This window comes from Ambystoma mexicanum, chromosome 12, assembly GCF_040938575.1.
Source record: "Ambystoma mexicanum isolate Mex_15411 chromosome 12, UKY_AmexF1_1, whole genome shotgun sequence".
NCBI classification, from domain to species: Eukaryota; Metazoa; Chordata; class Amphibia; order Caudata; family Ambystomatidae; genus Ambystoma; species Ambystoma mexicanum.
Window position 1 is genome coordinate 876,871,041 of NC_090936.1, and position 19,691 is coordinate 876,890,731.

General features: G+C 47.6%; 1 protein-coding gene across 2 annotated transcripts in view; it reads right to left on the reverse strand.

The window, feature by feature from the left end:
• The window catches only part of SCYL2 (SCY1 like pseudokinase 2), a 1,629,773-nt gene that overhangs the window by 1,289,050 nt on the left and 321,032 nt on the right, over nt 1-19,691 (reverse strand). The window lies entirely within an intron of this gene.

Here is a 19,691-nt window from a genome sequence, read left to right on the forward strand (position 1 = left end):
GAGAGATTTACGGGTGGAGAGATGCAGTCCCTGGGCTTGAGGCAAGGATAAGCCTTGCAGTCCTTTTCTAGAATAGTTGAAAAGGGAATAGTTAGGCAGATTGAGGAACAGACTGTTGTAGTAGTGAAGCCTGGAGAGAACCAGAGCTCTGGAGCCATCGAGTTTCTGGGGAAGGTGAGGAAGGGGAAAATGCCTCTGAATTAATTCAAACAATTGTCAATGTACTCTATATAAACAACCACACTAATCTAATTGTGGTCTGTTTCCATAATTAGGTTTGGCCTGGATTAACCTTACATTAACGACAGGAGTTTGTGGAACATAAACCTTATAGGATTGTCCACTGGAATACATGATATAAACCTTCACATTGCAACAACTGCTTCAACTTGCCAAGTCAACTACAAGACCAATCACAAATTGGTCGGTGGACTTTGGTTCATCCCGATTCACATATCCCCCTGAAGAAGTTCCTGATATTAAACCCTAAGGGACATACGAACGAAACATGTTGGGCATTTAAAGATATTAAAGTAAAGTATCTCAAGGAGTATTAGAAATACTGTGAAAGGTGCACTTTAGGTACTTCTTTTGAGTAAGGCACCTAGATTTGTCTCATCTGTTAATGAAGGTCTCAGGTGTTGTATTTGTGTGGCTTGTTCTAACAAAAAAATCAAGGTATTAATAACCTTATGTCATTTTGTATATATGTACATTTGATGTAAACAAAGTATCTATAAGAGAGTGATACAGATTTACAGCACATTTTGCACATTACCAATTAATGGTGATTAACACTTAGCACGGTTTTGAGCACTAGTCACTTTGTTAGCTTTTATATGTCAGCTTTTATGTATTTGTTTTTTTAACATTACATCTTTTATTAAACATTACCCATTTTAACAGCATTACTTATGAAGTCAGGTTGTATTTTCCGTGAACTTCAACTTGCCATTGTTTGAACTATCCTTGCAACTGTGATAACTCCATTACTATCCAGAGAATTGTTTGCACAGACCAACCAAAGGTGTGGGAGCCTTGTTGTTTTTGTTCTTATTGAACATATGTCAGGTTTGCTCCCTCGGAACCTTTAGCTTCACCTGACTCCCCCCCTAATTATTTCTGAGTGGGTGAAAGTGGGCCTTCTTGGCCAGGTCCATGATTTGAGGAGAGAAGGAGGGGGGAGAGTCAGAGAGGACGCTGCATCCACACAGCATTCCTAACACAAAAGCAATTTGAATTGCATTTATTCCGGGCCAGGTGTGGTCTGAAGAGTCAAAACAGATGTTTGAGGGACATAAACATGGCACCAGTTAATCAAACTGGCAGTGCTTTGCAACAGGCACAAGGGTGAGTGTGCCAGTGCACAACATTCTGTTGGTCCAATGCAAGGAGGATAGTACAGAATCTTGTTGATGTTGATAAAAAGATTTGTGACACCCAAAGAAGCATGTGTAGTTGGAATAATGGCTAGAGACACATCCACAAGGCATTCATGAGACTTAAATAGGCTCAGTGGGCAAAGCCCTCAGTCCTTCACAAATGGGAACCTGGACAGATTTACTGTTAGCAAATGTAAATCTTTGCTGCATTGGTGGTTGTACACATACTAGGCATCTAGATGTCTCCAAAGCAACCATAGAACTCTCCTATATCCTACAACTCTGGGCTCTTGTTTTAGCATTGAAGGAGCTCCATGTCAGGCAGAGCGTGGGACTACGGAGGGTAGCCTATACAACCTGAACATTGTTGATGGGGAGTAGAAGCCTGTGTAAGGGATACATTACTAACCGTAATCGTATTTCTGATGCTTGTATCTGCTTAGATTCACATGCTGTGCATAGGCCGACATCTAGTGGAAGCTGCGGAGTATTACAGTTGTTGTTTTCGAAACTCGAAAAGGGACGTTGACAGGGCATGCCAGTAATACTATCCCTAGTGTGACGTCCACTGTACCCATGATCCCTCACGCGTTGAGGTCCCTCAAATTGTTATTTTTCTGACATGAGGTAGCATGAGGTGTAGCGCAAGTACAGTTGTATCGAAGCAGATACGTATCAGACACGCTCATAAGTATCCATGCGCCTTCTCTCCGAGGGGAGAAAGGGTGGGTCGCATGTAAATCTAAGCAGATACAAGCATCAGAAATACGATTACGTCGAGTAATGTGTCCCTTCTGAGGCTTGTGCAATCTGCTTCGATCACATGCTGTGCATAGATTAGCGAGCAGTGGAAGAAAAGGTGGGATGTGAGAAGGTTCATGAGCCAATAGATGTCTTAGAACCGCTTGTCCCACTTGTGTATCTGTCTTGGAATGAGTGTCAATGCAGAAGTGCTAAGTGAAAGTATGTATAGAGCTCCAAGTAGCTGCTTTGCAAATACTGTCTAAGGGGACATTTGCAATGAAAGCCAGAGTGGCTCCAGTACCTCTTGTGGAGTGGGCCCTTGGCGTAAAAGGCAATGTATTATTTGATAGGGAATAGCATAGTTGGATATATCCGACTTTCCACCTAGAGATGGCATTCTTAGAGATGCAATCCCCTTCTCTGCCTGGCGCTATGGAGACAAACAGATGATCTGTCTTTCTAAGCCGTCTGGTCTTATCTATGTAGTGGAGGACCGCCCTCCTCACATCTAGTGTGTGGAGTTTTACCTTACGAGAGCTTTTGGGTTCCTGGAAGAAAGCCGGTAGTGCAACAGACTGGTTTACATGGAATTTGGAAATGAATTTAGGTGAGAACCTAGGGTGAGTATGTAAAACCAGTTTGTCCTTATGTAGAGTAAAGAAGAACAAGTTACTTACCAACTGTAACGTTCTTTCGATTGGATGTTCCTCCCGCGTATTCCTCATCTTAAATATATCCTTACCTTCAGCTTTGCTGCTTCGGAAATTTTCTCTCTCTCTCTCCACCAGAGGGCGCTCCACTCGAGGCGACAGCGTCGATGTCCCTCAGCGGCATCCGTCGAGTGTCGACGTCATCCGTAGTATAAATGCCTCGAGCGTGCCCGTTGGCCTCAGTTCTGTTTTTTTGTATCAGAGCCCATGTATTATAAACAAAGGCGTGCCTCTTATTGACCCAAGCCTTGAAAGAATTTAGAGTGTAAACCACGTAAACTGTACTGTGGGGTAGGATGGGAGGGTCGATGAGGAATACGTGGGAGGAACATCCAATCGAAAGAACGTTACAGTTGGTAAGTAACTTGTTCTTCGAATGGATTGTGTCCTCCCACGTATTCCTCATCTTAGATAGACTCCCAAAGCAGTTTTGTATTGGATGGAGGGAGTACAGATGCCTTTTAGTCATGTACCGAATGTAGTACAGATTTGGCAAATAAACCTCCCTGAGATGTAATTGAGTCCAAAGCATAATGTTTGATGAAAGTATGCATGGATGACCATGTGGCTGCTGCACAAATATCTTGCAAAGGGACACCCCTCTTAAGTGCTGTTGAAGTTGCTATGCCCCTATTTGAATGGGCTCTTAAGCCCTCAGGGGGATCTTTTCCGGCTAGCCTATAACACTCTGTTATGGCTAAAATTATCCACCTTGATAATGTTTGTTTGGTTACGGCTAGTCCCAATTTACGGCCAGTGTATCCCACACAAAGTTGATCACACCGACGTATCTTTGACAATCTTGAGATGTAAAAGCTTAGAGCCCTTCTGGGATCTAGCCTATGCAGTCTTTCCTCTTCCTTATATGTGTGAGGAGGAGGGTAGAACGCAGGTAGAATTATTTTCTGTGACAGATGAAAGTCTGAAACTATTTTTGGCAGAAAAGATGGTTTAACTCGAAAGACAACTTTATCTTTATGAAAGATGGTGTGAGGAGGACCACTCTAAAGTGCCTGCAACTCACTTACTCTTCGGGCTGATGTCAATGCAATTAAAAGTATAGTTTTTAATGTAAGAAGCCTTAACGGACAAGAATGTAAAGGCTCAAAGGGTGCACATGTCAGAAATGTAAGTACCAAATTTAAATCCCACACAGGAACTTGATAAGGTACTGGTGGAAAAACATTGTTTAAACCTTTTAGAAATTGTATTATTAAGGGTATCTTAAAATAAGATCTTTCTTCTGATGAGCGCTTGAAGATAGCTAGCGCTGCTACATATCCTTTTATTGTCTTAACCTGGAGCCCTAGATTAGCTAAATGTAATAGAAAAGATAATACCATTGGAATGTCACATTCATAAGGATCCACATTCTTATCCCTGCACCAGTTACTGAATTTATTCCAACAACACCATCACAAAGATTTTGTTGCTGGCCTTCTGGCCGAAAGCAACACCTCCATAACATCATCCGGAAAGTCCCAATCCTTGTATCTCAACCTCTCAGAAGCCATGCGTGAAGGTTGAGTATGTTGACCTCTGGATGGAGAACGTGACCTCCCTCTTGCGAGAGAAGATCCTCTCTTTTTGGAAGACGTATTGGAGGGCAGATGGACATGTCGAGAAGGTCCGGGTACCACGTTCTCCTGGCCCAATCCGGGGCAATTAGGATCATTGTTTTCCTGAACTTTCTCAACCTCCTGATTACCTGAGGGATCACAGGGACTGGAGGGAACGCATATAGAAGAGGAAATTCCCACTCTACTACAAATGCGTCTCCTAGAGCGTCTCTCGGGGAAATTCCCTTGAGCAGTACAGTTCGCACTTCCTGTTGACAATGGTCACGAACAGATCCACTTGAGGGGTTCCCCAATGGGCGAAGATCTCCATAAGGACTTCCTGAGCTATCTCCCACTCGTGAGAGACTGTACTCTGCCTGCTCACAGCGTCCGCCGCTGTGATCTGCTCTCCTGCTAGGTGAATGGCAGATCGAGAGATCCCTTTTTGTATTGCCCAGAACCAGAGCTGAATTGACTCTCTGCACAGTGGCAGTGACGCTACTCCTCCTCTCTTGTTGAGGTAGTACATGGCCACTGTGTTGTCCGTCATGATCAGGACATTCTTTCCCCGTACAGAGGGCAGGAAGGCCTTCAGCACTAGTCTGATCGCCCTCAGCTCCAAAAGGTTGATGTGTAGTCTGGACTCCGATGGAGACCAACGACCGCTGATTGTCAGATCGTTGGTGTGGGCTCCCCACCCCATGAGTGAGGCGTCCGTCACTACAGTGATCTCCGGCCATGGCTGCCAAAAAGATTGTCCCTTGAAGATGTGTTCTTTGCAAACCCACCATTGTAGGCCCTTAGCTACTCTGGTTGGAACTTGTAAGAGATCGGTCATTTCCCCTGAAAATTGGGACCATTGAGTCCTGAGGGCCCATTGGGGGGATCTCATCCTCAATCTGGCCTCTGGCACCAGAAAAATGCAGGATGCCATAAGGCCGAGCAACCTGAGAAAATCAAAGGCCGGTAGATACTGGGCATTCTGGAATGTTGTCACCATCTGCAGAATGTGGTGAGCTCTCTCTTCAGGAGGCGAGGCTTTGCCCGAACGAGTATCCAAGACTGCTCCTATAAACTGGAGCTCTGTGATGGTATCATGTTTGACTTTTTTAAATTCAGAGAAAACCCTAGTTTGTGAAGGAAGTGGCAAGGCTTGGATAGATGATCCTGGACTTGTTCTGGAGAACCTGCCCTGATCATCCAATCATTCAAATAGGGGTAGACATGAATCCACCCTCTTCTGAGACTTGCTGCCACTACTGCCATCAACTTGGTGAAAACTCTTGGGGCGGAGGTCAACTCAAAAGGCAGAACTCGAAACTGATAGTGAGAGTTGCCAATCGCGAACCTCAGGAACTTTCTGTGCTTGAGATGGATTGGCACATGAAAGTAAGCCTCCTGAAGGTCCAATGATACCAACCAGTCTTGAAGTTGGAGAGCCTGAAGGATCTGAGAAAGAGGGACCATCTTGAACTTGTCCTTCCTGAGGAACTTGTTCAAGTTTCTCAAGTCCAAGATGGGTCTCAGTCCTCTGTCCTTCTTTGGAATGAGGAAATATGGGGAATACCAACCCTTGTTCCTCTCTGCTACAGGTACATGTTCTATTGCACCTTTCTGTAGCAGGGTTAAAACTTCCTGCAACAGGAGCGGGTCTGGATTTTTGGTAGAGTTGTAGTCCGGTGGGTGATTCTGAGGTTTCTTTAGAAACGGAAGGCAGTTACCTTGGGATACTGTTTCCAGTGCCCAAACATCTGAAGTAATGCCCCACCATTCTTTCAGATGCTGTGAGATCCTGCCTCCCACTGGGGTCTTGTGAGTCAAAAACACAGAGTGGTTTTGCGGCAGCTCCAGCAGCGGCTGAAGGGACAGATGCACTGCTGGGGCAGATCTAGTGCCTCTTCCTCACCCCCGAGGAAATTTTCTTTGCCCTCTTTGATTGGCCTGTCCCCTTCCTCTCCCAAATGAGGAGTAAAAACGAAAGGGACGACCCCTCCAGGAAGATGAGCCTGTGTAGGGGCGTTGCTGAGGTTGTCGTATAGCGGCACTAAGTGACTTTGCCGCTGCCTTGGAGGTCTGCAGCTTCTCCAAACTTTCATCCGCCTTGCTGCCAAACAACGTCGAGCCATCAAATGGTATGTTAAGGAGTCTAGATTGAACATCTGGTGCAAAACCTGACTTCCTTAGCCACGCAATTCTGCGTAGCACTGCGCTAGATGCCATGGACCTGCTGATACTGTCAGCAGTGTCCAAACCTGCTTGAAGGCATTCTCCCGAAGCCTCCTTACCATCCTTAATTATGGATAGGAAACCATCACGTTCCTCTCCTTCCGGGATGTGTTGAGCTGCCGCTGACATGCAGTCCCACAGAGTATAATTAAATCTAGCCAATGTACAAGATACATTGGTAGACTTCAGAGCCATGCTCCCTGATGTAAAGATCTTTTTCGACCAAGTATCTATTTTCTTGTCATCCCTATCAGGGCGGAATAGTGGGGTATGCAGCATTTTTTGTTGATGTGGCTGCCTGAACTACCAGACTCTCAGGAGAAGGATGTTTACTCAAATACTCTGGGTCACAGTTACAAGGCCTGTATTTTGCCACATATTTTTTATTTACTGCTGGACTAGATTCCAGTCTTTCCCAAGAAGCATTTACTCTCCTTTGCAGGGCAATATGAAAAGGAAGTATGGGGTCTGGTTGAGGACCTCCTGACAAAATATCTGGCTTGTCATCATCCTGGTATACAGGTGCATTATTACCCCACCCCATAAACTCTGTTACTCTATTCATGAGTTTTCTGTAACCCAGATCAGCCTGTTCTGCTGGATCTGGTCTCTCAAATTCATATTCAGGAGATGTGTCTATTCCACTTGCAGACTGTAAACATTCATACAAATCCTGCATTTTTGATTGAGGATTTATTAATTCCTCTGGAACATCTCTTGTCCCATATTTTACCCCTGCTGATGTAATCTCAGGTTCATCTTGTTGTTCATATTCTTCATTTTCAGAAGACATTTCTCCATATACAGATGACATAGTATGGAAAAAATCATGTCTGTTTTCAGGGTGAAATATTTTTTCAGGAATATGTTTCAACCCTGGTGTTGACGTCAACAGAAGCGTCGATGGCGTCGAAGTCGTGGCCGTTACCTTCAATGTTGTCGAGGTATTCTTCGATTTTTTCGAAGGCACTACAAATGGCGTCAAAGGAATGTTCGAGGCAGTCGATGTTGTCGAAGTAGTCTTCGAAAACACTCGACGCCGTTGAAGAAATCTTCGAGGTCGTCGATAAAATATTTGACGTGACTTTTTTCTGTTGGGTCGTCGACCCTTTATACTAGACAGCCTTCGACAGAGGCTTCGAAGATGTTTTCGTCTAAGTCTTTAATGACTTACCGACATCGAAAGTCTTTTTCGTAGAGTCTGTCTTTTTAGGTGTCTGGGAAGAGTCCCTAGAAGACACCCTCGACAATTTGTTGTCGGACTTCTTAGTTTTAGACCTTCCTCTGTCACTTTTGTGACTAGAGGCATGACCTTCAACAGACATTTTTGAGGGGGTCTGGGCCGCGTTCTCAAAAATTTTCATCATGGACTCTCTAAACGCTTCCCACTTTTTAGGGGAGTCGTGTTTAGTTGGACAAGTAATAACTTCCTCCGAAGTCGAGGAAGAAGAAGAAGAGGGAGATCGGTGTCGTCTCTTTTTCGCCTTTTTGGACGAAGAAGAGGACTTCCTTGATCTACTCCTCGATCATGAATTTTTATGGTGTTTTGCCGAAGACTCAGCCGAGTCTTTCTTCCCTCACGAAGATAACTTCGAGGATTCCTCCCCCACCGCCAGTTTACCTCGTCTTTCTTTCAAGGCCTTGTGGGTCATGGATTGGCACGAACCGCAGTCATCAATCCGATGTTCGGACCCGAGACACCAGAGGCAGTTACGGTGAGTGTCGGTCAGCGACATTTTTCTGCCGCACCTTAGACACTTCTTAAACCCCGTTTTCGGAGTAGATGGGTTCGAGGAAGACGACATAATCACTTAAGACTGAAGCGCCGTTTTATTTCGATCCAAAGCGAAGCTAACGGAAAAAACGTAACTGAGGCCAACGGGCGCGCTCGAGGCATTTATACTATGGATGACGTCGACACTCGACGGATGCCGCCGAGGGACATCGACGCCGTCGCCTCGAGTGGAGCGCCCTCTGGTGGAGAGAGAGAAAAAATTTCCGAAGCAGCAAAGCTGAAGGTAAGGATATATCTAAGATAGATCTAAGATGAGGAATACGTGGGAGGACACAATCCATTCGAAAGGATCCTCTACTGACAGAGCTTGGATTTCACTGACCCTTCTTATGGAAGTGATGGCTACTAAGACGGCAGTTTTATAAGTCGGGTGTTTGAGACTAGACTAGTGCATAGGCCCAAACTGAGGTCCCAGGAGCTTAGCGAGTACCACATTAAGGTCCCAACCTAGCGGTGGGTTAGAAATTGGAGGGTGGAGCCTCTTTACCCCTTCCATAAATGCTTTGACTACAGGTAACTTCCACCATGAGACCTTGTCATGGGAAGTGGTGTAGGCTGACAAAACTGCCAGGTGTACCTTTAGCGAGTTAAACACTAACCCTGCATCCAGTAAGTGGAGCATATAGGTTAGAATATTAGAAGAAGTACAATCAACGGGGTTGGCTCGCTTATTCTGGCACCGAATTACGAATTGTTTCCATTTATCATAGTAACAGTGCCTCGTGTTCGGTTTCCCTGACTATTTAAAGATACCCATACATCTCTGCGGTAGATTGAGATGTCCGAACTCTATGACTTCAGGAGCCATGCTGCCAAGTTCTTAGAGTGTGGTTGTGGGTGCACTGTTAATCCTCCGTGCTGGGTGAGTAGGTTGTATTGGCACAGGAGTTCGATGGGTTCGCACATAGCCAATCTGCGCAGATGTGGATACCACGGCTGTCTTGCCCACATAGGAGCAACAAGGATCAGCGTTATCGGTTCCTTGTGCAACTTATTCACCACCTTCCTCATGAGAGGAGTCGGGGGAGGGGGGAAAGCGTAAGCAAACTTCCCTGACCAGTTCATGCATAGGGTGTTCCCCTTGGAGCCTGGCTGGGGGAACCTGGACCCGTAGTCTGGGCATTGACAATTTTCACTTGCGGCGAATAGGTCTATAGTTGGAAAACCCCATTGAGAGAAGAGGTGTTCTACGACTTCTTCATGTAGACGCCACTCGTGTTCCTCTGGTGGGGGATCTCTGCTCAATGAGTCTGCTAGAGCGTTGAGTTCCCCTGAACATGTGATGTCAGGAACATTTTCCGTCTGAGTGCCCATTTCCAGATTTTCTGTGCAAGTCTGGATAGATTTGGAGAGCACGTACGCCCCTGTTTGTTGATATAAAACATCCCTGTGGTGCTGTCTGCCAGGATCTGCACCGACAGGTTTGTTAAATGGGGTTCGAACGCCTGGAGAGCTTTCAATACTGCCAGAAGTTCCAGCACATTGATGTGGTTCTGAGCTGCAGTGTGAGACCACCGACCCCGAGCTGTTTGATAAAGGTAGTGAGCTCCCCACCCAGCCAGCGAGGCATCTACTGTGACCACTGCTTGTATCTGTGGGTCGTAGAAGGGTTTCCCCTTCGTCAGGTTTTCTATCGTCCACCAGCATTTTGTACCAGTGTTGGCGAAACGACCACTAGATCGTCCCACTGACCGCTTGCCTGAGACCACTGTTTCGCCAACCACTCCTGTATGGGACGCATACGCAGGCGCTCTAGGAACCAGGTATATGCAAGATGCCACTATGCCAATCAAACTCATTGTTTTGCGTACCCTTATCTGGCGGCCGGCCTGATAATGTGGTTTTTGCAGTAACAAATTATTTATTCTTTCCTCTGAGGGAAAGACCAATCCTTCCTCTGTGTTTAGGATAGCTCTTAGGAACTGTTTAGAAGTGCTTGGCACTTGGCTTGATTGTTTCACGTTGATTGAGAAGCCCAATTGGAAGAGGAGGTTGATAGTTGTTTGGATGATTTGTCTGCAAATCAGAGGTGATTCCCCTGTTATGTGCCAGTCCAAGTAAGGGTACACTGGGATTGCCTCCCTGCGCAGGTGCGCTGCCACCACCGCCAGTACCTTAGTGAATACCCTTGGAGCTGAGGCTATTCCGAAGGGCAGCACCTTGAATTGGTAGTGCTGGTTCGCTATCTTGAAACGCAAGAATATTCTGTGCGCTGGGAACATTGAATATGAAACTAGGCGTCTTTATATCCAGTGTTGCCATGTAATCCCCTTTTTTAGAAGCGTAATAACCTCTTGTAGCGTAGCCATGCAGAACTTTTGTGTCTTGACATACTTGTTCGCAGGCCTTAAATCTAATACTGGGTGCATAGTTAGGTCTTTTGTTGGCACAAGGAAGTAAGTTGAATAAATTCCTTTGTTTACCTGGTTAGCTGGCACCTCTTCTATGACATCCTTTAATAGAAGCGCTGTTATTTCTTCTAGAAGGATCCGCTGATGTTCCTCTGAGTGGACCTTTTGTATCGAGGGGTGATCGCAAGGACATTGAAGAAGTTCTATGCATTAGCCCCCTGCTACCGTGAACAGCACCCAACTGTCCAAGATGATACCCTCCAATGCTTGGGTGAAGTTGGAAATGTGTCCTCCTACTGGAGATGCATGGGAGGGTACCTGGAACGGAATGTCACTTGCTCTGAGGTGGGGTGACACCTCGAGCTGGGCCTCTACCCCGATTACCAGGACCTCTACGTTGTCCTTGTGGATAGCCCGTAAAAGGTTTGTCCTTGGTTGTTGCCATAGGAACCTTGGCCTTGGTTGTATCCTGATCCCCTCAGAGTTTTGGCCCCAAAAGCGGCGACAATTACTGTTACCTCTTTGGCCTGTGGATTTGTTTGTGAGCTGACCTAAGGACTTTAGAGTGTCATACTCAACCTTTGCTATCTTAAGTGCGTCTTCTAAAGTCTTGCCGAAGAACACATCAGGTTTCACTGGCATATTAATTAAGGTGGCCTGAGTTTCTGGCCTGAAGCCTGATTGGCAAAGCCATGCATGCCTCTTTATAATAGTGCCCTCTGCGATAACTCTCCCTGCATTGTCAGCCGCATCAAAATATGACTTGAAGAGACAAGTAGACACAGCTCTTCCGTCTGCTGCCACCTGAGCTAATTGAGATTTAAGTGGCTCAGGTGCGGATGAGAGTAGCGCGGAAACCTCCTCCCACTTATGGCAGTGGAACTTGCCAAAAGTGTTGCATTATTCGCTATTCTAGCTTGGTAGGCTGCAGAAGGGGCTACTTTCCTGCCCATTGCATACATTTTCTTGCTCTCCTGATCCGGAGGAGCCTCGGAGGAAGCAAGTGGTGTGCCTTCTCTCTTTCGTGTGGTGGTAACCACCAAAGAGTCTGGTTTGAACTGCCCTCTTGTGTACAGGGGGTCTGAGGGTGCAAGCCTGAACAGTTTTTCAACACGCAGGTTAACAGCCCATGTGAGATTCGGTGCCTCCAAAGAAGGTTGGATTCTGCGTTGCACAGATTTCAGCAGTGAGATAATCTGCACTACAGTCTTCTTGTCTCCCAATAATTGTTCAGTGAAGTCTCTGTCCTCCTGTACCTCCTGTGTGTCAATGCGGAAACGTTCTGCCGCTTTGGTTAAGACTTTGTTGAGGAGGGTTTTATTGTCTACCAGGGAATCTACCACTGGAGGGTCCTGATTAATAGGAGAATCTATAGCATACATGTTCGTCTCCTGGTCTGGGTCTTCATCGTCCCCATGACAAAGTTTGTCTGTGTCCTCATCAATAACTTGAGAGTCAGATATTTCCACAAATGAAAGATCATCCTGGTCTTCTGGATCCATTTCAGGGTCATATAGATCTATAATTCTGCCCTGTGTGGGGACATCTGAACGAGCCCTCTTGGTAGGGGGTTGAGAGAGAGAGGGTTGAGAGCCAGAAGGGGCTGAGGTGGGAGGGGTGGTCTGAAAGCTTTGAAGGTAATCTGGATTTTTTTCAAAGAAATTCACCATAAAGGTAATTCTTTGCATGACTGTCAATATCTTGCGAAGACCATTCCTTTGAATTTGGGATTACAGTGTTGTGAATACCCATGTCCTCATTAGTAGGAGGTATAAGCCTTGGCCTAGAGTCTTTAGTTTTCTCTATGGGCTTGGATAAAATACCCGTTTGTGAAGGCCTGTCCTTAGTAGGGCTCTTGTCCCTATGAGGGGTCTTAGAGGATTTTTGGTGTTTTTCCCCACCCTGGGGCCCAGAGGAGTGTGTGACAGACTTTTTGGGGCCTGATGTTTTACTAGATGAAGAACGTTGAACTTCGAGTGTGGGGGCCGAGGTTTCGTCCACTGATGAATGACCTTCAGAAGGTGTGTTAGTTTTGCGTTTGACAACCTTGCCATCTTTCGACGTCTTAGCCCTGTCGTGTGGCGATCTCGAACGAGATTGCCCAGAGGACCGGGACTCGGTGGACCGTTCACGGGGTGTCGAACATTGTCGAGTATTCGACTCATCTGTCGAATGTTGACTGGGGCTTGTGTGTTTTGTGGTGTGTGCTTTTGAAGGTCTCCCGCCGCCGGGTGCAGTCCCCACAACATGGCCTCCGGCCTGTCCTACGGGGTCGGGGGCCTGCGCTTGGGTAGCTTAAGCTACTCAGGTGCCACCGCCGTCAGAAAGTCTGGCGTCGCTGCCATCGCTGAAAGCTCCTTCTAACTCCATGGCCTCGAGTTGCCTGGCGTGGTGGGCCCAGCACTTGGTGGAATGGTCCTTCAACGTCTTAGACTTGAAGAGCCTGCACGCTCGACAAGACGTTTCTACGTGGTCTCTCCCAGGGGAATTTACGGTTGCACTTAGGGCAAAACTTAAATGGAGTGTTTTCCATATTTTTGGGTAAAGGAGATGGCAGCTGGGCGAACAAAGTGTAGGAAGGGGAGAATATGTATTCTAGAATGGCCTAACAATGGCCTCCCCCCTCTCTCCCTACTGTCTGAGCAGAGGCCCGGGGCAGCCTTGCAAGGCCGTACGGTCTGCCGCAATGGTCTCCAACGGCAGTATTCTTTCTCCTTCCTCGGTGTAGTGTTACGGCAGTTGAAAAAAAGGATAGAAAGAAAAACTATTGTAATTTAATAAAGTCAATGGCTTACCGCTGAAAGGAACTCCGCTATATGCGTCCGTCTAGTATGGCGGAAAAAAACAATCTGAGGGACCTAGACGCGTGAGGGATCATGGGTACAGTGGACATCACAGTAGGGATAGTACTACTGGGACGCCCTGTTGACGTCCCTTTTCGTGTTTGAAAACAACAACTGTAATACTCCGCAGCTTCCACTAGATGTCGGCCTATGCACAGCATGTGATCTAAGCAGATTCCACAAGCCTCAGAAGAACAAGTTACTTCTTACCTTGTAACGTTCTTTCGACGGGATGTTCCTCCGACGTATTCCTCATCTTAGATATATCCTTCCAGCTCTGCTGGCCTCGGAAAAATTTTTCTCCAGAGGGCGCTGCGCGTCGACGTCCCTCGAGTCGATGTCCTTCGACAGCCGCCGTATCGACGCTCGACGTCATCCTGCCTATAAAGGCCACGCGCAGCGTCCGTTGCTCAGTTCCGTTTTGTAGCCCACAGTATTACTGTCTGGACTAGACTAATCACCCTGAAGGAGCGTAAGCTGCAACAACAAGGGAAGTAGAACTGCGGGGATGGATGGGAGGGTCGATGAGGAATACGTTGGAGGAACATCCCGTCGAAAGAACGTTACAAGGTAAGAAGTAACTTGTTCTTCGAAGGGATTGTGTCCTCCGACGTATTCCTCATCTTAGATAGGCTCCCATAGCAGTATTCTATATTCGGAGGAGGGAGTACTGACTTCACGCTGTCTTCTATTGATGAATAGAATGCAGTACAGCCCTTCCAAACCTAGTCTCTTGACTAGAGGAGGAATCCAGATTGTAAAAACGTGTAAAGGTATGGACAGACGACCATGTAGCGGCCGCACATATGTCTTTAATCGGCACGCCTCTTTTGAGGGCCGATGAAGCTGCAATACCTCTGGTCGAATGAGCCCTAAGGTTTTGAGGGGGCTCTTTCCCTGCCAGTTTATAACATTCCAGAATGGCTAGAATGATCCATCTGGAAATGGTCTGCTTAGTTATTGGTAACCCCAGCTTGTGACCTGCGTAACCTACAAACAGCTGGTCTGCCTGTCTTATCCTGGCTAGTCTACTAATGTAAAAACTTAAAACCCTCCTAGGGTCTAGTCTGTGTAACCTCTCTTCCTCTTTCCCCGGGTGAGGAGGAGGATAGAAAGATGGTAGGGTAATCTTCTGAGAGATATGGAATTCAGAAACTACCTTTGGGAGGAAATTAGGCTTCACTTGCAGGACAACTTTGTCTTTGTGAAAGATTGTATGAGGGGGTTTACAAGAAAGAGCTTGTAATTCGCTCACCCTTCTAGCAGATGTAAGTGCTATTAATAAAACAGTCTTAAGGGTAAGGAATCTTAACGAACAAGAATGGAGAGGTTCGAAAGGTGTACCCATCAGGAAAGTTAGTACTAAGTTTAAATCCCATAGGGGAACTTGGAATGGTCTTGGGGGATAAACATTGGTTAACCCCTTTAGAAACTGTATTACCAAGGGTAATTTGAAATAGGATGGTTCCTCCGCAGTACGCTTAAAGATAGATAGCGCTGCGAGATAGCCCTTAATGGTGCCAACTTGAAGGCCTGAATTTGCCAAATATAGTAGGAAGGACAAAACCATTGGTGTACCACATGAAAATGGGTCGATATTCTGTTCTCTACACCAGCTGCAAAATCTGTTCCAACGGCAGCGGTATAAAGACTTTGTTGCTGGCCTCCTTGCCGAAAGCAACACCTCCATAACATCATCAGGGAGGTCCCAATCCTTGTACCTCAGCCGTTCAGAAGCCAAGCGTGAAGGTTGAGGGTTTTGATGTCTGGATGGAGAACCTGACCTCCCTTCTGTGAGAGTAGGTTCTCTCTGAGAGGAAGTCGAATTGGAGGGCAGATGGACAAGTCTAGAAGGTCCGGGTACCACGTTCTCCTGGCCCAATCCGGGGCAATTAGGATCATGGTTCGCCGGAATCTTCTCAACCTCCTGATCATTTGAGGAATGACAGGGACCGGTGGGAACGCGTACAGAAGCGGAAACTCCCAGTCCACTATGAACGCGTCTCCCAGAGCTCCTCTCGGAGGAAATTCCCTTGAGCAGAACAGGTCGCATTTCCTGTTTAGGCTGGTGGCGAACAGATCTACCTGAGGGGTTCCCCAAAGGGCGAAGATCTCTTGAAGGACTTCCTGAGCTAGCTCCGACTCGTGGGAGACTGTGTTCTGCCTGCTCAGAGCGTCCGCTGTCAAGTTCTTCTCTCCGGCTAGGTGAACTGCCGATAGAGAGATTCCTTCTTGGATTGCCCAAAACCAGAGCTGCATCGCCTCTCTGCACAGGGGTAGTGATCCTACGCCTCCTCTTTTGTTGAGGTAATGCATGGCCACCGTGTTGTCCGTCATTATCAGGACGTTCTTCCCTTGTACAGCTGGCAGGAAAGCCTTCAACGCAAGTCTGATGGCTCTCAGCTCTAACAGGTTGATGTGTAGTCTGGACTCCGATGGAGACCAACGACCGCTGATGGTCAAGTCGTTGGCGTGGGCTCCCCACCCCGTGAGTGAGGCATCCGTGACTACTGTTATCTCCGGCCAGGGTTGCCAAAACTGTTCTCCTTTCAGAATGTTCTCCTGACAGGCCCACCACTGAAGGTCTCGAGCCACCCTGCCGGGAACCTGAAGAAGATCTGTCATTCTCCCTGAGAATTGTGACCACTGAGTCCTCAGTGCCCACTGGAGCGATCTCATTCTCAGGCGAGCCTCTGGCACAAGGAAAATGCAGGATGCCATGAGGCCTAGCAACCTCAAAAAGTCGAAGGCTGGGAGACGTTGGGCATGTTGGAACTTGGTAACCATCTGTAGAATATCTTGAGCCCTCACCTCTGGTGGCGAGGCTTTTCCCAGGGAAGTATCCAGGATCGCTCCTATGAACTGGAATCTCTGCGATGGTATCATTTGAGACTTCTTTAAATTGAGGGAGAAGCCCAGCTTGTGAAGGGAGTAGCACACGTGATTTAGCTGGATCTGAGCTTGCTCCGGAGAAACAGCCCTGATCAGCCAATCGTCCAGGTAGGGGTAGACGTGAATCCCTTCCCTCCTTAGACTTGCAGCCACTACTGACATTAACTTGGTGAAGACCCTCGGGGCGGAGGTCAGCCCAAAAGGCAGTACTCGAAATTGATAGTGAGAGTTGCCAATTGCGAACCTCAGGTATTTCCTGTGTTTGAGATGGATAGGCACATGGAAATAAGCGTCCTGAAGGTCCAGAGATACCAACCAGTCCTGAAACTGAAGGGCCTGGAGGATCTGAGAAAGAGTGACCATCTTGAATTTGTCTTTCCTGAGGAATTTGTTCAATTCTCGCAAGTCCAAGATGGGTCTCAGTCCTCCGTCTTTCTTCGGAATGAGAAAGTAAGGGGAGTACCAGCCCTTGTTCCTCTCCGCTACAGGTACCGGTTCTATGGCACCTTTCTCTAGCCGGTCCAAAATTTCCTGCAAGAGGAGCGGATCTGGAGCTTTCTGAGAGCTGATCCCCGGTGGATGACTCTGAGGTATACGTAGGAAAGGCAGGCAGTAACCTTGGCCGACTGTTTCCAATGCCCAAGCATCTGACGTGATAGCCTGCCATACCGTCAGATGTTGAGTCAATCTGCCTCCTATAGGTGTCCTGTGAGGGAAGTCCTCAGAGTGGTTTTGGGGCGGCTGATGCAGATGCCGATGGTAAAGAGGCACCTGCTGTTGCTGCGGCTTTAGAATATCTACCCCGTCCACCTCGGGTAGTTCTTCTTTGACCCCTTTGAGCCGGTCGTCCTCTACCTCTTCCGAATGCGGAGTAGAAGCGAAAGGACTTGCCCCTCGCAGAGGTTCCTGTGGGACGAAAAGGAGTCTGACGGATTGCAGCTCCTAGGGATTTTGCTGCTGCTTTTGAAGTTTGCAGTTTCTCTAAACTGTCATCCGCCTTTTTCCCGAACAAAGAAGAGCCATCAAATGGCATGTTCAAGAGCCTGGCTTGCACATCTGGGGCAAAACCCGACTTTCTCAACCAAGCGAACCTCCTGGTTGATGTACTTGCCGCCATTGCTCTGCTGATACTGTCAGCCGAATCAATGCCCGTCTGGAGGGATTCGCACATAGCGTCTTTACCGTCCTGTATAATATTCAGGAACGCATCCCTTTCTTCTCCCTCCGGGATGCAGTCAGTCGCTGTAGAAGCACACTCCCAAAATGTATGGCTGAACCTAGCAAGGGTGCAAGTAGCATTAACAGACTTTAACGCCATGCTACATGCTGAAAAGACTTTCTTTGCCATAGCATCATATTTTTTATCGTCCCTGTCCTGTGGGACTGTAGGATAAGCCGTCTTGACATCGGTAGAGGATGCTGCTTGTACCACCAGACTTTCTGGGGATGGATGTTTAGACAAGAACTCTGGGTCTGTGGAAGATACCCTGTACTTTGCAGACAGTTTTTTATTTACTGCTGGTATTACATCTGGGGTTTCCCAGTTTGTCATGATCTTTCTCTGAAGAGCTTTATGAAAGGGCACCACTGGATCCTCTTGTGGGCCTTTGTCAAGAATATCCGTGAGGTCATCTTGCTGGAAAGATTGTGAAGGTGTAGACCACCCCATGAACTCTGTAATCCTGGCCATTAAGGCTCTGTAGGGGTTTCAGCATGCTCCCCCGGGTCTGGCTTAGCAAAATCCACCTCAGGGGAAGTGTCTGACCCACTTGCCTCATGTAAAGAATCATGAAGATCCTTTAATCTGCGCTCTTCAGAGGAAAATTCCTCTCTAACTGGGGTTACAGGTCCCTGTAACTCAAATGTGTCTTGTTCAGACAAATCACCCTCTTCTAAAATTGAGGATATAGTTCTCAATTGTTCTGAACTCATAAAGGGAGTAAATCCCATTTCCAAGGCAGAGGGTGCCGAACTTGTCATTATTGGCATCGAAAACGTCGATGTCGTCGACGCCGACGTCGAAGGCTTCGAGCGTGGCGTCGAAAACAGAGGTGGAGGCCTCGAGGACCTCGACAGAATTGGAATTCTACTCGACAATATCGACGCCATCGACGTCGAGGGCCTGGGGATCGTCACTGGATGTGTGGTCACCGTGACTTTTCTCGGCGTCGGTGTCGAGGCCGGCGTCGAGTCGACAGACCCGTGTGTCGAAGGTCCCTTCGACAACGGCGTCGAAGACATCGACCTCGACGGAACCTTCGTCGACGGCGTCGACGGAACCTTCGAGGAAGGTTTGGAGGTCATAGTCCTACTCGAGGGTTCGAGACGCGCTCGAGAGGTTTCTTTCGCCGGGTACTGCGACTCGCGGCGTTTTTGACCTTCGGGTCTTTCAACCAGAGCATCGCTCTCGGCAGTCTTCGAGGGGGTCGAGGCCGCTTTCTCGAAGACGCTCATCATATTTTTTCTGAATTCCTCCCATTCAGCCCGGGAACTATGTTTCGTGGGGCAAGGGATTCTTTTTGGCGAAACAGAGGAAGAGGAAGACGGAGAAGGGGATCTTCGACGTCTCCTCTTCGAGTGCTTCGATCTCGAGGAGTGATGAGACCCACTCCGAGACCTGGAGCGCGAATGGTGACGAGGAGACGAATGTCTCGACTTCGTCGACGAAGAAGAAGCTTTAAAAGTCTTACCTTTCTCCAGCTTCCCCCTACGCTCCTTCAGGGCCTTAGCTGTCATGGACATACAGTCCTCGCACTCCGAACAATGGTGTTCGGCTCCCAAGCACCACAGACAATTTCTGTGAGGATCGGTCAACGACATCTTTTTCCCACAATCTCGACATTTTTTGAAGCCGGATCGAGGAGTTGTCGGTTCCGATGAGGAAGCCATCGAGTACGGATCGAATAACTCGAGGTAAATAGGATTTCTGACTAAGAACTGAGCAACGGTATTCCGAGGCACCGAGTAGCGCGGAAAAACGGAACTGAGCAACGGACGCTGCGCGCGGCCTTTATAGGCAGGATGACGTCGAGCGTCGATACGGCGGCTGTCGAAGGACATCGACTCGAGGGACGTCGACGCGCAGCGCCCTCTGGAGAAAAATTTTTCCGAGGCCAGCAGAGCTGGAAGGATATATCTAAGATGAGGAATACGTCGGAGGACACAATCCCTTCGAAATACTGTTCTCAA